Here is a 20,521-nt window from a genome sequence, read left to right on the forward strand (position 1 = left end):
TATTTATTTGAGACAGAGAGAATGAGAGACAGAGAGCATGAGAGGGAAGAGGGTCAGAGGGAGAAGCAGACTCCCCGCCGAGCAGGGAGCCCGATGCGGGACTCGATCCCGGGACTCCAGGATCATGACCTGAGCCGAAGGCAGTTGCTTAACCAACTGAGCCACCCAGGCGCCCACATTTTCTTTTTTTTTAAGAAGAAAATCTCTACTTTTTTTTTTTTTTTAAGATTTTATTTATTTATTTATTTGACATAGAGAGAGAGAGAGCAGCAGGTAGAGGGAGAGGGAGAAGCAGGCTCCCTGCTGAGCAAGGGGCCCGATGTGGGGCTCGATCCCAGGACTCTGGAATCATGACCTGAGCCGAAGGCAGCCACTTAACTGACTGAGCCACCCAGGCGTCCCTCTGATGACATTTTTGATTGAGATTTTGCTCCTAGCTAAATTGAGATGCAAGTAAAATTACTCTTCGTTACTTTTCTCTCCACCGTCTCAGAGATTTCAAATACCCATTTGCCCTTCAGTAGAGCACAACGGGAGGGAAGAGGCAGGAAGGAATGGAGGGAACAGAATAACGCTTGTAATCAGATCTGGCTTTCCGACACAGATTTGTCAGTGCCTGACTAGATGATCTTAGCCAAGTCATTCTTTGAGCTTGAATGATCTTACCTACAAAATTCTTAGTCTATACAATTTTTGAGAGGAGTAACTGAGATTATACTTGGGAAAATGTCTGACGTGAAGTCTGGCGACAAAATGACATTTAATGCATGTTCATTTTTCATTCTTTCAGTTATTTATTCATTATTCATGATACATTTCTGTTTGTTTAAGTCCCTAAGCCAAGTCTCAATCCCAGGTAAGCTTTTTTTTCATTCCTTCTTTTCTCCAGCATCACTTAAGTATTTAGCTTGCATGCAGTTATTTCACTCCTTTTGGCTGTTCGATAGAAAGGGGAGCACCTTCTAAAATACCCTAATTCTTACTTCTCTGAAACACATAAATTATTACTTGGTAATTGGAAACTAATGATAATCATTGATATTCCTGGACTTTTCTTAATAGTGAATTGGGCCTAGGATCTCTCTATGCTCCCTCCCTCAATGTTATTTGAGAATTTTTTTTTTTAATTTTTTTTTTTAAGATTTTATTTATTTGACAGAGAGAGAGACAGCGAGAGAGGGAACACAAGCAGGGGGAGTGGGAGAGGGAGAAGCAGGCTTCCCACTGAGGAGGGAGCCCGATGCGGGGCTCGATCCCAGGACCCTGGGACCATGATCTGAGCCGAAGGCAGACACTTAACCACTGAGCCAACCAGGCACCCCTAGAATGTTTTAGTTCTTTTCATGTTGTCAATCAGTTTAACACAATCTTATGTTGATAACTGATAAAACTGATCATCCTTCAGTCCAAAAGAGGATTTCATGAAAGTTATGCCAAGATTTATGGGATCTTCATTCTTCTCCAGAATGTGCTTAGATTTCTATTGTGATATTTATCCTTTTTCCCTCCCAACCATTTCCACCACCTCATTCTTTTCTTTCTTTCTTTTTTTTTTTTTTGGCTCTGGAATTGATGAATTTCTACCTTGTAGATTCCTCAAAACTCTTAGATCCTGCCTTTGCCAGTCTCTGGATGAAGAATGAAGTCTCTGTCTTAGCTCTTCAAATTTCCCCCCACCTATATGTCTTCTACTTTGCCCTCTGAAAGCCTTCATGGCTTTAGTTCTGGAAGCTCTCTCCTCTCTTCTGAACTATTTTACTCTCGTGTGTGGTTTTTCCATTTCTAATCAATGTTAAGCTCAAGGTTAGGGCCATGCTATCCATGAAGCTGTGTGCCTTTATATTTTAGCAGAAACTAGTCTTACTAGCTGTCAGTGTGCTCTGATGACAGACCTATTTGTCTTTTCTATTACAAACCATTTTCCCCTGAAATAGAAAATATCCACATCTTGTTTTTAAAGTTCATGCCCTCTCAAATCATTCACTCTTCCTTTGACAAACATTTTTGAGCTCCGTCTTTTTTCAGATCCCGGATTTGGTGATCTGGTCTTAACATGAAAACAAAACAAAACAAAATATAGTCCCTAATCACAAAGGTTTCTCAATCCAATTAATTTGTATTCTATATGATAAATAGCGTTCTAGAAGCAATCATAGGATGCCATGTTTAGAAGAAATGAACCCAAAAAGCTTCAGGAGATACCTGAATGGAGTCAATTTAGTTTGGTGAAGTGGTAAAAGGTCATTTCAGGATATCTTGTGCAAATACATGGAAGGGTGAGAGGCCGTGCTTCTTAAAAGGGTTTGTAAATCATTCAGTGAGCTGAAGGGAAAAGTACATTCGAAAAATATTAGTCAATATCAAAATGCAATGTTTGTAGGAGCTAAATATGGAGGACTGAAGGCAATAATGTCCATTGAAAGAATTTACTTGAAGAATTACTATACATATTTTTGCTTTTGTATTTATTTTACTTAATTCATCTTTGCCAAAAATCATATCCTCTGTCTCATTCCTCTTCCAAAATCTGATAACCTAATCTACACCACATTAGTACTGACTGGAAATGGCTAATGTGTTCTCTCTCCAAGTACCAATTACTGCATAGTTGTATCTCCTGGAAATGCTCATGTTTTAGCACATTCACAAAATGTACATCTAAGGGTGAAATTTTAGCCACTTAGGTAGGTCTGTATGAGAAACTGTTTTAAGCATTAGTTTTTTCCAGCACTGGAAATAATTTCTGCTTCCTACTTCTGTCAGTTTCATGCCTAAAAACATAACATATACTTGAAGGTTGCATCCAATTTGTAACAAGATTTATTCATCCCACCCTTATAGACAGATTTTAATGATCAGTTGTGAAACTCAGAAGGTCCATATTACATGTAAATTTAATAAAATGTTATGATTTTTAGTTAACTTTGTGTATATTTGCTAGTTTGTATCTTCTAAAGATTTGGCCCCTTTCATCTAAGTTATCGAATTTGTAGTCATAGAATTATTTGTAGTACTTCTTAACTATGTTTTTAATGTCTATGTACTTGGTACTCATAACCATCCTTTGTTATCTGATATTGTAATTTGTGTCTTCTTTCCTTTTTTTTTTTTATTAGCCTGACTAGAAATTTGTCAATTTTATCTTTTCAAAGAAAGTTTTTAGATTCATTAATTTTCTCTATTGTTTTGTTCTTTATATAGTGGTATGTAATGGTTCTTTGACACTAAAAAGACTAATACACAAGAATTTGAGGGTGTGAGTCAAATGTTTCATGCTCTCAAATGAACTATGCAATAAGGATCATGTACACAAACACACATGAGAATGCATGGGAGTAGAGTTGCAATGCATGCACTTAACTTACTGTAGATTATAATACTTTGTCTTGTTTAATTCACATTCAATTTTTAATTTGTTCTTTTATTCTTTCATCCTGCAATTATTTATGGAAAATTGACTATGGCCCTGGCAACTTACTATGGTCTGGGAATGTGCAGCAAACAAGTAGCCAATCCATGAACACATGGAGCTTAAATTATAGTATGAGATATAAACTATAAACTAAAAAGTAAACATCAGATTATAACAAGTGCTATGAGAAAATAAAATGAAGAATGTAAATAGGTAGTGCGGGGGGAGGGCTATTATATATAGACTGGTATTGGGAGGTCTTTTGATAATATTTGAGCTGAAGAAGAAAAATTGAACTATGTAGATTAATGGATAAGAATATTTCAGGAGGAGGAGGAAACAGCAAGTCCATGAAGTGAAAAAAGCCTTGTGATGGGCAGTAAGGAGGGCACGTGCTGTGATGAGCACTGGGTGTTATACACAACCAATGAATCGTTGAACACTGCATCGAAAACTAATGAGCCACTGCCTACCTGGGCCAGACGAAGTGCTCTGAGAGCAGTTTTCTCTGGACGTGTCAGGAATTCCAGGCTCCTGTCACAGAGGAATTCTGACCCCAGAAACTTAGTTCATTGGAGCCAGGGCCTGACTAATTTGTCCTATGTCACCCTGGGTTAGCTGCACAGAAACAGGAATAAGCAGGGCTCCCTGGAACTGAGGAAGCTCAAAAGATGAAGTCAGCCCGGTCCCCGTGGGCATACAGATACTGGGGGCCTGGTCCCAGGTCTCTCTTACTGTGTCAGCTCTCAGATTCCCACAAGAGTCCCTTAGGGGTTTTAATCCCCCTCAGGGGATGCATTTCTCCCAGCCCGGGTCCTTGTTAGGAAGGTGGTGAGGCGGGTGCTCCGACTAAGCCAGGGAGGCAGATGAGGAATTGTAAGAGCAGGCTCACCTTCCAGCCCCGGCCTCTGAGAGACCAAGGCCAGTCCAACAACCACCCCCCTCACTTGTGAAGTGGGAGAAAGGGCTCCTCACAGGTCCCTCACAAAGCTGAAGGCTGCAGCCAACAGCAGAATAAGTTTCTTAACTTCCCCACGTCATAATAAAATCCTCTCAGGCTACGTGTAAAAAAAAAAAAAAAATGTTGGCTAACTGAACATAATAAGGAAAAAAAAAAGCCTTGTATGTTCAAGGAACATCAGAGTGGTGGCTCTAAAAAATGTACTAACATTCATGAAGATGAAAGAGGAATAATTATTAAGACATCATAACAGAGTAAATCCATTGAGAAAGCCCAAGCTCTGGGAATTCAGTACCCATTCCGTACTTACTCTAGAAACATGAGAGCTATTTAAGCTCTGGCATCTGCATGATACAGAGGTTGGATATTAAAGTCAAGCTAGTAGGAACCCTATTCTAATCATCTACATAGTTTCCTTCCATTATCCATTATGGATTAAATAGTTATCTTAAAGGTAGGATCATTTGGAAGTTCTGGTACCTGGATAGAGACTTGCACTTGTTTTTTCTTTTACTCTAGTAGTTTGGTGATTCTCAAATTTTCATGTGCATACACATTACTATACACAATCATGCACACAAAATTAAGTTAGAAAGACATCGTGTGAGAATACCACTCCCCTAAAAAATCTAAGTTGCCCCTCAAGTTATATGACTTTTCTATCTCTTACTAAGTTTCATTGTTCAGAGATGAATTTTGTTAGAACTGACCTTACTTATATAGAATTCACAGTTGAAATTTATGCCAATTACCTCTATTTAACATTCATTCAGCATTTGTGACTATAATACTCTGACTAAATACTATGAAAACATTATTTCACATCCATTTATATTGATCAGAATATACATTAATTCCAAAACCAATCTAAAGACAAAGCCTATAGGTGAACAATAGCTAAGCCTTCAGTTGAGTTTAATAAAATGAAATCCCTGTAAATATGGATATAGTACAGTAGCATTTTCTAATACTTTACATCTGTTGTTATGCATTATATGCCCAATAACTGCCTTTTCTTCCCATAAATGAAACCTTCACTTCTGTATTAATTATTGTAATACTAACTAAAATTTTGACCCAAATTCTTGTTAATCTCCAGATGTATTTTTTTAGCATTATTAGTGTTTGGTTATAATACAGACTTCTAAGAAGCATATGTTTGAGAATTTTTGATTAGTGAAGGAAAAAGTAATCTTGAACTTGGGTTATTTATCAACATAGAAAGTAAATACACACATACATATACTTGCATGAAAACATGTAATACTGATCATGTGTGATACACTTCTGCATACACTTGGATTTTTTATATATTGGTATATCTATCACAGTCTCAGTCATAGGTCATGAGGTCAAAGCTCTTCATCATTCAACTGAAGATTTAGTTCAAAATTGGATTCTCAGAGGCCAGAATGATTAATGTCTCAAATTTTTGATTTAGTGTTAATGTGTTATTTTATTTCTTTTAATAAACAGAATAAATACATTTTCTAAAAAAATGTCAAAATGAATAGCATGGCACAACTACTCATTTGCTTATTTTTCTCGAGTGTTTGCGATATAGATTGTTAGAATTTATTACACAAAGAAGAAATGTTGATTCTGAAGCTATTCCTTTATGTAAATCACCAAAACATAAGAATGCCCAAAATTTATACATTGAGTCTTGTATTGAACAAATATATACCTACTAATTATTCTAATTTATTTTTAAGTAATAAATCATTATTTTATAAAAACAATTTTTATAACATAGACTTTATCTGCATTTCTGTATTTACATTTTTAAAATGCACCTGGTCTTGGAAAGAGTTCAATTTTTGTTTATAGTGTCTTGCATTTCTCCATATAAATTAATAATGATCAGACTGTTGACACTCTTCAAATTCAAAATGAATTTCAGCTATTAATAAATCTTAACAGCTCTATGATGTAATTAAATACTGAGGAGTGTGATTAAGAAGGCTCATGAACCACTTACTTTCTGGGAATCTACAGAAATTTACTATTACATGATGATGAGGTGTTATAGCAATGAAAAAGAAACATTGTATGATGTAATTTTTTTGAATGCATATTACCAAAAATGTAAAGACATTCACTAGGTGTTTGTTTCTTATCATTGGCATTAGTAAAAATAGAATATGTCTAACATTTTTGTAAGTAATATATATTTTATGCTTGTAATTTTTCAGGATCTGAGTTGATCTCAAAGCAGAGTTCTGATTTTTGAGGAACTAGATAAATAACATACCTCAGAATAGTTCTCTGGAATATCAATCATTTCTATAGCACTCTGGGCAGGACTTGGAAAAAGACAATAAAATATTAACACTCCTAAGAGTTCCTAAAATGCAAGAATTCTGGGTGGCTGATTGAAAAGATATGTGCATTATTTAGATAAAATCAAGCAGATGGCAATATAGATTTTTTTATCTTTTTAATTGGGATTATAAAAATTTTAAAGCCTGACATATTTTAGCCCTGATGGAATATTATCCCAGATTCTATGCTTATAAAAACTATAAAAAGACAGAACTAAGATTATTTTTTATGAAAAAAACAAAAAAACCCAAAAAACCACAACAAGTTTTGCCTATACTCAAAGAATATGAGGGCTCTAGTTTGGAAGATTGTGAGAGCAGGATCACACTATTTTTGAATATACCATTGGGAATAAAAAAATACTTGAAAAGGCTGCTGAAAATGACTTCATTTTAAGCAAATTGCATTTTTATGTTCTTGCCAGATGAGTTTGAAAAGAAAATTACATATTTTCAACTAAACACACTAGCGTTGCATTTAATTTTTTAAAATATATGTGAGTAAATAAGACCATGTACTGACAAAGTATATGATTATTTTAACTGAACATCTCTATTTCACTTACTTGTGTTGTTTTAGTCTGTATTAGGGAGAAATGAACACAAAGCTTAGGGAGATCCACCTCTGGAATGCCAGTGTGAGGAGCTTTGCAGAGCAGATCCTCAACAAAACAACCACAATTGGTGAAAATTATTTTTAAAAAAACCCCACCAACCATTTAAAGTATCTGGAAATTGTCCTAAGGACATACAACAACAAAAAAGAAACATTTATTCAAGAGACTCTACAAAAATTCAGTAAGAGCAGTAAGAGTATGTGGCACTTGGGTCCACCACAGACACAAGTATGATCTGTGCCCCCACCAACTCCTGCACTCAGCATGATAGAAGCCCCACTTCTATGGAGTGCATGACCAAAAAAAGGAGACTTCCTTTCCCCTAGTTCCCAGTCAAGGACTACAGTATTATATTAGTTTCCTAGGGCTGCTGCAATAAATTATCACAAACTTGGTGGCTTAAAATAACAGAAATTTATTCTCTCAATCTGGAGTCAAATCAAGATGTCAACAAAGTTACATGAACTCCGAATGCTCTAGGAGAGGAATCTATTCTTTGCTTCTTCCACCTGGTGGCTCCAGGTGCTCCCTGACTTGTGGCTACATCTCTTCAATCCCAGTTTCAATGGTCACACTGTTTCCTCCTTAGTGCATCACTTGTATGGATACTTGTTATTGGATTTAAGGCTCATTCAGATAATCTAGATGAGTTTTTTACCCAAGATCCTTAATTTAATTACATCTGCAAAGATCCCTTTTCCAATGAAGTAACATTTATAGGGTCTCGGGATAAGGATGTGAAAATACCTTTTGGAGTCACCACTCATCTATTACAGTCCACCCTCTAGGCCTCCCAAATTTACATTATACAAAATACATCCATTCTATCCCAACATTCCCCAAAGTTTCAACATAATACGGCATTAACTCTAAGTCCAAAATCTCATTTAAATATCATCAGTTCAAAAGTCCCAAATGTCATCCTCTATATCATCAAAATCAAGTATGAGTGACACACTGGATAGGATTCATCCTGGAGCAGAAGTCCTCTCCATCTGTGGACCTAGAAAACAAGCTATCTACTTCTAAGATACAATGATGGGATAGGGATGTGATAACAGTTATAAACATTACTATTCCAAAATGGAGAACATAGAAGGAATAAAGGCATCACTGGTCCCAAGCAAATCCAAAACCCAGCAGCCAAAGTCTATTAGATGTCTAGGACTGGGAATAATGCCTTGTGGTTCAGAGGTCTGCCCTCTGGGCCCCCAGCTCTGTTGTCTAGATCTACTACAGCTCCACAGCCCTTTGCACTCAGACTGCTCCACAGTCTCTGTCCCCAGAGTGGCTTCATAAGCCTCTGGTGGCTCAGTAGGTCTCTACTTCTTGTGTGTCTGTGCCTCCAACTTCTGTATCTGTACACATGCTTCTGATCTTTGCTTTGGAATTGTAGCTCTACAGGCCTTTGTGCTCATGTCTCTGTGGGCCCCTATGCCTGTGGCTCATTCTTCTGTGTCATTCTTCGCCTGTGGCTCATTCTTCTATGTCATTCTTCATTTTTCTTGAAGGATAGTACATGTTTGTGTTGGGGTTTAATGTAGAGCACGATATCAGCCATAATACCTGGCTAGCTAAAATGTAACACAGAGGCCACTGAGGGCAGGGAAGGTTTTGGAGAAGGGCTTAGGCCTTTGGAATGCCAAGGCCCGCGTGACCACTCTGCCGTAGGAATGCCGCCAGGAGTTGCCTTCCCCAAAGCTCTCTTAGCCCAAACAGTCACCCTGTGATCTAAGAGATGTGTGCATTGTCCCTTAGGCTATGTTTAGCAAAACTCGTAGAACATGCAGATTAGCATATCATATCTTTCCCATAAACAGATCGTCCTAGTTCCAGTAAGACCCCTTGTCACACATCACGTGCTTGAGAAACAGTGATAGGATGTGTGATTATCCTGAAGGACCAATAAAAGTGAGAGCAAAGAAGAGCAAAGGGTCTTCATCTCTGAGCGTTGACCCCCTTGCCTTCTCTCCTTTACAGCAAAGTTTGGAGTAATCTTTCATCCCTCAGTACAGGGACTGCTGGCCATTCCCAACATGTTTGTACCTGAGTAGCAATATCAGACTGTTTCCTACTATAGAATTTTGGAAGTCCATCCACATTCTCTCCTTTCATTTTGTCTTGTCCCTGTCCCTTTCAGTCCAAGCTGGAAGTATTTTTACTGACACAACATTCTCTGAAACCTTATGGGTCTTCTGTATATGTCATGGGGATTCATGGCATTAGACAAAAAGGTCTTCCACAGATATTTCTTAAATTATCCCATCTCTATCCTCCACAGATCCCTCTTGGATTATCCCATCATGATTCCTAGCTTTTGTTGAGATGGTTGAATGGATGTATAGAGTCACATATCTAATTTCTTCATTAAATGCTTGTCCAGCCACATGCTTGGTCTTCTCTCGGGAGCATACTTTCCTAGCAGTGAATTTAATATTAGTGTCTTCTGTAATTTGGATAGGCTGAGAATTTTCCAAATTATCAAAAGCTGGTTCCTTTTTGCTTAACATTTCATTTCTCAATTTATCTTGTTCTTATATTTTACTATTTGCAACAAGAAGAATCTAGGCCACACCTTCAACATGTTCCTTGAATTCCCCTCAGCTAAATATCTAAGTTCATCACCTACAAGTTCTGCTTTCTACACAATGGTAAGGCACATTCAGCCAGGTTGTCTGTGACTATATAACAAAGATCACCTTTCCTCCAGTTTCAAATGACATTTTTTCCTAATTTTTTTCTGAGCCCTTCCCAGAAGCACCTTTAAAGTTCATATTTCTACCAACATTCTGTTCATGACTATCTATTAAAAGTATTAATGGAGAAAGAATATTTTCTTACACTGTTGCTTTTGTTTTCATAGCTGAGACCAGAATGGAAATGAGCAACCATCAAGTCTGTCTTGCAGACACAATGGGAATCTTGTTAGCAGTCATTTCTGAAGAGGCCATTTCCTGTTGTTTTGAGGGTTGGTGATGATTCTACATAATACCTAATAATGAACTGCTGGCTCTAGAGCTCTGTTTGAGGAGGTGTTGATGTATTCATGTATTAAATTAGAACAAATCAATCCTGGCAATTTGAGTACAGTAAAATTTACTTGATTGGTCACTAATTAATTCCCTAGGCTCTAATTCAGAGTAAGTGCTACTTACTAGCTGATTACATGGAGTTTCCCATGAGTAACCTTGTTCTGAGCCATGAAACAATAGTAGTTGTTTCACTTTGAGGGAAATCAGTGAACCAAGAATAAGTTTATTTACTTCTACATAGGGCTGGCAGGAGTGTTTGAAATTATAAATAAGGAAATAATCTAATTTCTGACCTACAGTGTTTTTACAAGCAGATTTAAATATCATTATTTGTTGAAATTTTTGGTAAATTACACACATGCAAAGATATGTATATGCATGCATATGTTATGTTGTATATATAAACAATATATGATTCATAGAATACATCTATTACATATCATATGTACTTATATGTATATTACATATATCTAATCAATTCCTAATTATGCATGCTTCCAAATGGATAATCGAAAGCCTAGATTGAACTAAGCTTAATTATTAGAAAAATACTTTTAATTACTTGGGCCAGGGCATATCAGATGTTAATTGTTTGAAGTAGGATTTTTTAGGAGTTTTTCCCTGGATTAATCTGTAAACTCAATATACCGTCACAGGCTTATAGTTTGTTTTTAAAAAAAGAACAATTATTTTGTTTCACTTATTTCTCTTATAAAATAAGTACATTAATAATGATTCATTAAAAATAGGAAATAAAGGGGCGCCTGGTTGGTTCAGTCGGCTAGATGTCCAACTGTTCATTTTGGCTCAGGTCACGATCTCAGAGTTGTGAGATGGAGCCTGCTTAAGATTCTCTCTCTGCCCCTCCCCCCTAAAAAAAAAATTTAAAAAAGATCTTTTTAAAAACAAAATAAGCCCATAATCTTATTGCTTAGAGATAAGCAATTGAAAGCACTATAATTTTCTAAACTTTTTACATATACACTCATTTGGCACTTTTTTTCATAAAAATGAAATAATATTTTAACTTGCTTTTTCAATTTATTTTTAATTTTTTATTGTTTGAGAGAGAGAGAGATCACACGTGCGTGTGCACAAGAGCAAGGGGTGGGGGCAGAGAGAGGAAGAGAATCTTAAGTAGGCTCCATGCTGGGATCTCACAACTCTGAGATCACCACAGAAGCTGAAATCAAGAGTGAGACACACTTAACCGACTTGAGCCACTCAGGTGCCTCCAATTTATTTTTTTAAGATCATCTTTCTATTTGAATTTTTATTCACTTGCTACTTAACTTTAATGACAGGAGAGTATGCCACTGTTTATGAACACATTACCCTTCCCCAGGTCAGTTAAGCTAGGATCATGCACCAAATATTAGGCTCTGGTTAACTAGTTTCCCCTGAGGGCAGGCTTTCTTAAGAACGAGAGTGCTCTGATGTATTTCAAAATGATTGTGTTCTCTGCCCCAGCTGGAAACAGGAGCGGATTATTCTCTGATATTTACTGTGGGAATTGGTTGAGCAGCTGGGGGTGAATCTAATAGGATTGTGGGGTCCTCCTTTTGACGGAGTCCTCCCTTTGACTGGTCCTCTTGAGTTTTTCAACTTTCAGAGTTGCCCATGCTAGGCCTTCAGCCATTCATCACTTAGAGTTTGGGTGTTCTTACCTTGGCACCATTTCCTGGGTAGTTTCAGGTCATGCGTGCCTGTTTCAGTCTATTTGGGAGCCATGACTCCCCTGTCTTTGCATCTTTCTTTCTAATCTTGGGGCAGTGTTTTTCCCTGTGTCCTTTCCTCTCTTAAAGATTCAAGAGGAGTTGTTGATGTTCAGTCTTGCTTTTTACTTACTGTTAGGACAAAGTGGTGATTTCCAAGCTCTTTACTTGTGGAACTGGAAAGCCTCTCAGATATATCTTCCTTTGGTTTGCTAAGATTTTTCAATTCGCAATTTTTGAAAATAAATTCGGAAATATTTTGGCCATAATTTTTTTCAAATACTTTTTCTGTTCCAGTTTCTTTCTTTTCTCTCCTGGGACATGCAGAATAGAACTCTTGATACTCTTAGACATGTCCTTGAGACTTTAATTATTTTCTAATTTTTTTTCCTCCTTATTCTTCAGACTGAATCAATATTATTGCTCTATTGTCAGACTTACCAACCCATAGTTTGTCATTTCTGATCGCTCATAAGCCCTCTGATTAATTTTTATATTTCAGTAATTATAATTTTTAATTCTAGAATTTCCATTTTGTTGAGTATTGGCCACATTTTCCTGTTTCTCTGTGTGTTCAATAATTTTCAATTGTATCCTGAACCCTTAGACATTGGATGTGATAGAGACAAGAGAGTCTATTCTGTTTCTCAGAAGATGATTGATTTTTTTTTTTTTTTTTTTGCTGGTTTTTGTTTCTAGCAGGCAGTTAACTTGGCTGAACCCTATCTCTAACCCTGCTTCCTTTTGATGAATAGCACTGAAATCTGTTCAGCTTTTTTTGGCTTGGCTGGGCTCCTGGTAGACTGGCCCACACATGCATAGTTTAGGGGGTCAGTCAGAGATTTGGGCAGAGTTTATATCCAGAACATGGGACCTTCTCTCTCTGTTTCTCTCCTTTTCTTTATTTCTTCCTTTTCTTTCCAACTGTTGTGGTCACCCTAAAAACTCTGTCCTCTATTTTCTCCGCTAGAAACACTCTGGATTCCCTCTCTAAATTTTAGCCATGCCAGTCAGCAGTGACTGGTGCTTGTTTTCAGGTGAAGAGATGTACAAAAGGGGATCTCATTCAATGCTGCTCCTTTTTTTTCCAAGTGTCAACTCTCATGCATGCACCCTCAGAAAAAATTAGTCACCACTACTTTTTATTTTTATCAGCAATAACTATCAATCTCGGGTATCATATTTATTGAAGGTCAGCCTCATGCGATTGAATGAGAAAATGGACATTTATTGTTTTTGCCTCAGAGCTGAGCTAATGGGACTTTAACAGTGTGAGGATAGAGATCATTTCCTAGGAGGGGCCCATTTATTATAAAATCTGAGAACATGAATTTTGTTCTACCTTTATTCAGTGTACTTAAAAACAACTTATCAAATATACTATTACCATCCATAGTTGAAGACAAATAGATGCAGTGTGGAGATTGTTAATCAGACTGTGATTTGGTGCTAATTTCTGTGAAGCCAGTGGATGTGTGAATTGGAAGAAAGCTAAGAGGACTACAGTGAAATTGTTCCCAGTGTCTGTTCCTAAGGAAAGTTAGCCTACTTACTTTCCCTGCCAAAGGGGGAAACCACTGTCTACTATATGTCATCCCCTCATAAAGATTAGTAATTTGTACTAGTATATTAGTACAATAAAGGTCCTGAGATTTTTGTGGTAAAGGAATCTATTTAATGATGTTTCATCTAGAGTTAAAATATTTGACTACAAATCTCTTTTCCACATATGAAGGGATAATAAAGGTAGTGTTCTCTAAAGACTGATCACACAAGGAGGTGAAACTGGTTATTCAATGTGTTAATGAGACCTGACACCTTGGCTGATTAGGCATGTAAAATGAGAAGAAGGAGCCTAACTCCATTAGGTTGATTGTTTAAACTTCGAGCAAAAAGACTCTTTTAATTGGGATGTTTCTGAGTGCTTGACCTATGAAAACCCATTAAGGTGTCCCAAGGAAAAAGATTTCACACCAAACCACCTTAGATCTGATGATATTAGCAAAGAAAGCAGCATTCTAGATATGGGTCTCTTTTTCCTCATTTTGTGTGTTTGGGCCTATGTATATAAGGATGTGTTTGGCAGACAAAAGAGGAAGTGTGTGTCAAGGGCAACTTGAGAGTTAACTTGCAACAAATTAACACTGGGTTTTAGCGGATGGATATGGATGTCTGATGTCAAATGAGTGGATAGGCCTCTCAGAACTATTGTTTGGACCGTTATGGTGGGCCATCAATTCATTTTAGGAAATCTCTAGCAAACAGTATCCTTTTCATCCCAGTGGCTATAAATATGATTATCCCACCTTAAGTATTCCTATTTGTGCTGATAAAAGGATGACCCTTAATATCTGAGGAAGTCAGACTCAGTGGATCATATGAATACTTCTAAAAAGAAGTTTTTTCTAATAGTTCTCTTAATGATATTTGCTCTCTCTTCGTGATGTTGTTATAAATGCCATGACCATTCCTCACAATTCTCTTCCCTCTTTGTTTATCCTGGCAAATGTTCTAAAGGACTCAGCTCTGTATCACCTCTAATGTAAAACATTCATCAACACCCACACTAACAGAATTAACTGATCATTCCTTTTTGCTTCCTCAGCACATTCTTTGTTTATATTTTATTGCAGTTGTTTGTTCATTTACTGTGACATTCTTGTGGATTGGGTTTTGAGGTATCATTTTGATCTTGCTTACATTTGTATTTAAGCCATGTCCAATATCTAGTGGTACTCACCATGCTCAGTAAATGTTAGTTGATTGTTCTTTCCCTCACTCTTGTCCAGGTCTAGGTTGTAAGAATTTCAGTTCCCTCTTTCAAGATACACTTTTCCAATTATGTACCAAAGGACAACAATCTTGACTTCTTTTAAAAAAGAGTCCATTCAAAGAAGTCAAAAAATGAGTATGTATCACTTTTGGATGCTTCCTACATGAAGGACTACTTGTTTAATTTTTACTTAATATAGATTATCCAGAATAAAAGAATGATTATTTGTGACTAACAGGAAGTTATTTTAGTGTAACAGAAATTACCACATTATTTTTTTCCTCATCTTTTCTATCCTTTAGGCATAATATTTTCAACTGAAGAAATATTTCTTTTTTTTTTAATTTTTTTTTAAGATTTTATTTATTTATTTGAGAGAGAGAGAATGACAGACAGAGAGCATGAGAGGGGGTAGGGTCAGAGGGAGAAGCAGACTCCCCACCGAGCAGGGAGCCCCATGTGGGACTCGATCCCGGGACTCCAGGATCATGACCTGAGCTGAAGGCAGTTGCTTAACCAACTGAGCCACCCAGGCGCCCCTTGAGGAAATATTTCTGATAGCACCTGTTTGTTTTTAAAATCTATCTAGGACAGAATGTCGTATTTTCTTAAGAAGATAAATTCATTGTGCATTAGTTCCAGTCAATTCCAGGGAAACTGCTAACTGTCACAGAGCAGTTAGCAACAGCCAGCTGTCACTTCACAAGCATTCCTGTGTACCTACCCACCAACTCCTCTACCTGTGGAAATTGGCAATTAGATGGCAAAACAACGAAAGTGAATAATAAACATAAATGCTCATTGCTCACATACTGAAAGGTGATTTCTTTCTCTCTCACTTTCTAGAAATGTTATATGTATTCTCAGTATTGTTGCAATTTTGTTCAGGATTTGAGGCAGCCAACCAGTTTAATGTGGTGATGTTACTTTAGCTACCTAAAGAATGAAATGGTTTCCCAATGTAGACTTTTGACTTTTATGGTAAGTCGATCCATAATACGTTAAGAAACACTTTTAAGGAGGAGGGACAGGTATCACTGGAATGTATAAGTGTAATAAAAAATGATGAAAATTTATAAAGTGGTTGGGCACTTAGGTAAGCAAAAAATGTTACTATCCCCATCCCTCTTGCAAATGAAATACAATGTTTGGGTCTTGGGGAATATAAAAACAAACAAAAAAGTTCAACAGGTTAATACTAAATCAGTTTTTTTTTTAAGTAAGCATTCTAGGGACACGTGGGTGGCTCAGTTGGTTGGGCGCCTGCCTTCGGCTCAGATTGTGATCCCGGGGTCCTGGGATCCAGCCCCACATCAGGCTTCTTGCTCAGCAGGGAGCCTGCTTCTCTGCCTGCCGCTCTCACTCCCTGCTTGTGCTCTCTCTCTCTCTGACAAATAAATAAATAAAATCTTAAAAAAATAAAGTAAGCATTCTTAAAGTAAGAACTGATATACATCTTTTCAATGCCTATTAAACTGCATGGAATTGAGCAAATTGTTATTGTTATGAGTAAAATCTCATACCTTTAACAAACTACACTTATTTTAGCATCTATCTAGGTTGATATGTGTGAATGTAATTGAAAGTCCTATCTTAAAATCACTAATACATTTAAAAAACTCACTTTTTGCTATTTACTTAGATAAGATTGTTAGCATCTTCATACGAAGTCAATTCTGAAATTTGATGAATCTATATCATTTCTGATTCTGGGTATGCCCTATGTTTTGAAGGTCTGTGTCAACTTACTTGTGCATGATTTAACTAGGAGATAAGTAATGAGATTATGACCATTAGCAACATCGAACTTAATATCCAAAAGAAAAATTAATGAAGTAAATCAACCAGGAAATAAGTAACTATTATTTCAAAACATTAATGATATTTTATGTTTTACAAATTTATGTATCACCCAGTATCAAGGAAGGGTTTCATAAATAAGAGATGCTTCTGGGGTTGATAAAAAAGAAAGAAGAACCAGATAAAACAGATTTTGTGAGGAATATATTAACACAGACTGAGGAAGTTTAAATTTCCTCAGTGTTACTGAGGTTGTCTGATACTATTATATCTGTATCTAAAATTTTGAGAGCACATTGAGCTGTAAGGCATATTAGCTTTAGAATAAAAATATCTGAGTTCCAGGCCCAATCTTTTAGTGACAAATTTCTTAGTTTTCTCTCATTTAAGATAGGTGTGTTGACACCAAAAGTAAAGGCAATAAAAGCAAAAATGAACAAGTGAGACTACATGACACTCAAAAGCTTCTGCATGGAAAAGGAGACCATCAACAAAATGAAAAGGCAACTTATTTAATGGGAGAAAATATTTTCAAATCATATATCTGATAAGAGGTTAATATTCAAAATATATAAAGAACTCATATAACTCAATAGCAAAAAAACCCAATCTGATTAAAAAAATGAGCAGAGAACCTAGGAACAGACATTTTTCCAAACAGATAGTCAACAAGTACAGGAAAAGATGTTCAACATCACCAATCATCAGGAAAATGCAAGTCAAAACCACAATGAGATATCACCTCACACCTGTTAGAATAGCTATTAACAAAAAGGTAAAAAGAAAATAACAAGTGTTGGTAAGGATGTGAAGAAGAGGCAATTTTTTTTTTTTTTAAAGATTTTATTTATTCATTTGAGACAGAGAGATACAGAGAGAGAGAGCGCATGAGCAGGGGGAGAGGCAGAGGGAGAGGGAGAAGCAGGCTCCCCACTGAGCCAGGAGCCCGACGTGGGGCTCAATCCCAGGACCCCAGGATCATGACCTGAGCCGAAGGCAGACGCTTAACCATCTGAGCCACCCAGGCACCCAGAAGAGGCAATTCTCGTGCACCATTGGTAAAAATGTTAAGTTGGTACATCCACTATGGAAAATAGTATGGAGGTTCCTCAAAAAAAATAGAACTATCATATGATCCAAAAATTCCAGAAGAATATAAAATTTACCAAAGAAAACAGAAACACTAACTCAGTAAGATAGATGTACCCCCATGTTCACTGCAGCATTATTTATAATAGCCAAAACATGGACGCAATCTAAATGTGTATCAATGGATGAATTTAGGACAAAGATGTGGTATAAGGATGTGGCACGTGTGTGTGTGCATGCAGACGCACACACACACACACAGCAATATTATTCAGCCATAAAAAAGAATGAAATATTGCCATTTGTGACAAGATGGATGAACCATGAAGGCATCATGCTAAGTGAAATAAATCAGACAGAAAAAGAGAAATACCATATGATCTCACTTATATGTGGAATCTTAAACAAACAATAAAACAAAACTGAGCTCATGGATATAGAGAACAGAAAAAATCGGTGGTTGCCTGAGGTGGGGTAGGGGGTGAGCAAAATGGGTAAAAGGGTCAAAGGTACAAATTTCCAGTTATAAAATGAATAAATCATGGGGATGTAATGCACAGCATGGTGACTGTAGTTAATAATATTTGTGTTAAATATTTGAAAGTAACTAAGAGAGTAGATCTTGAATGTTCTCCTCATGAGAAAAAAAATTTGTAAAAATATACGGTGATGGATATTAACTGGACTTATTGTGGTGGTCATTTTGCAATGTGTACAGTATCGAATCATTACATTGTACTACTGAAACCAATATAATGTTATGTCAATTATACCTCAATTAAAAAAATAATAAAATCAAAATTAAGTTAAAAAATGGGTGTGATAATGACTATTCTATCTAATCACCTCACACACCTATTAAGAGGAAAGCACATGAAGGTCAGGGAAATTTTAAAAGTACATACAAAACAATACAACTTTCTAGAGTAGTAAAAAAACACAGGTATTTGGAACTCTGAAAACATTTCTGTTTATGAATTTCCTTACATTTTTCTTACATGAACTTTGGTTTCACTTTCCAAAACTTATCTTTACCTGCTTTTCAGAATACTATTACACTGTTGTTCTAAAAATAAATACTGAGGGGTGCCTGGGTGGCTCAGTCGTTAAGCATCTGCCTTCAGCTCAGGTCATGATCCCAGGGTCCTGGGATCGAGCCCCGCATCGGGCTCCCTGCTCTGCAGGAAGCCTGCTTCTCCCTCTCCCTCTGCTGCTCCCCCTGTTTGTGTTCCCTCTCTCCCTGTCTCTCTCTGTCAAATAAATAAATAAAATCTTTAAAAAAAATAAAAATAAATACTGATACTTCCCTCAATGAGTCATTTTTAAAAATAATACTTGTACTTTAGTTTTCTTATATGACTTTCTTGTAATTATGAAGACAAGATTTCAGTGGGTATTTTATTTTGCTACAAGTTTTTGTTTTGTTTTCTCTTTGTTGTTGTCATTTTAAGTAATACTTCTTTCTATGGAATTTTTATTATAGAACTATAGTCTGATTTTTCCAAACAGAAGACACATTTGTTTTTATCTCAAAAAATACATTAGCATATTGAATATAATGAAGAACAATTGCTAACTCTTAGTTAAAATATGCCTGAACTAACTAACTTTTGCTGAATCTCTTACAGGATTGGCATTGACACAGACCTTGAAGCTTTCATGTCTTTTAGAACCCAGGGTGATGTAGTAAATCAGCTGTGCATTAGATAATATAAGGTATGTGGGAATGAAGTTCCCCAAACTCTGAATGGATTATTTATGGTGCCTGCTAGGTACAGAGGACAGTTTATTTATTTATTTATTTATTTAAGATTTTATTTATTTATTTGAGAGAGAGAGAATGAGAGACAGAGAGCATGAGAGGGAGGAGGGTCAGAGGGAGAAGCAGACTCCCTGCTGAACAGGGAGCCCGATGCGGGAATCGATCCCGGGACTCCAGGATCATGACCTGAGCTGAAGGCAGTCGCTTAACCAACTGAGCCACCCAGGCGCCCCAGAGGACAGTTTAATTCATTTAACCACGAGGCTTTTTTCCTGACAAGAAGATTTATTTTTAACACCTTTAAAAAGGGTGAAAATAGGTTTCCAGATACTAATACCAAAATCACAATAGCCCACAGCAAGGGATATAAAGATTACTTCTTGAAGTTTATTGCCACTAACAAAATACTAAAAGTTTACCAAAGTTAATTTTTTAAATTTAAAGAAATCCAATGAATAAATAATACAGTGATTCTTGGGGGCGGGGGAAGGAAACACTGTATGGTATTTTTTTATAGTTAAAATGTTTTCTGCTTTTTTTTTAGGCAGCCAGGAAGATGGTGGACATTGAGACTGAGTGTGCCTACCAAAAACAGCCAACCATCTTTCAAAATAAGAGGAGGGTCCTGCTTAGAGAAACTGGCAAGAACAAGCTCCTGCCATACTACAAAAACATTGGTCTGGGCTTTAAGATGCTCAAGGAGGCCATGGAGGGCACCCATATTGACAAGAAATGCCCCTTTACTGGTAATGTCTCCATCTGAGGGTGGATTCTGTCTGGTGTGGTTACCAAGATGAAGACGCAGAAGACCACTGTCATCCGTGGAGACTACCTCCACTATATCTGCAAGTACAACTGCTTTGAGAATCACCACAAGATCATGTCTGTGCACCTGTCCCCTGCTTCAGGGATGTTCAGATCGCTTCAAGGATTGCCACAGTGGGCAAGTGCTGGCCCTTGAGCAAGACTGTGTGCATTATTGGGCTCAAAGTCATGAAGGATGCTGGCACCAAGAAGTGATTCTAGAAGTTCTGAG

At 36.8% G+C, this 20,521-nt stretch overlaps 1 protein-coding gene and 1 pseudogene across 1 annotated transcript in view; both read left to right on the forward strand.

Annotated features, from left to right (window-relative positions):
• TFPI (tissue factor pathway inhibitor) overlaps positions 1-20,521 on the forward strand; it is a 547,151-nt gene that overhangs the window by 102,546 nt on the left and 424,084 nt on the right. The window lies entirely within an intron of this gene.
• LOC102725544 (small ribosomal subunit protein uS17 pseudogene) lies at positions 20,042-20,520 on the forward strand (annotated as a pseudogene).

The sequence above is a fragment of the Leptonychotes weddellii genome, chromosome 3 (genome assembly GCF_054177405.1).
Source record: "Leptonychotes weddellii isolate Sample4059 chromosome 3, ASM5417740v2, whole genome shotgun sequence".
Lineage (NCBI taxonomy): Eukaryota > Metazoa > Chordata > Mammalia > Carnivora > Phocidae > Leptonychotes > Leptonychotes weddellii.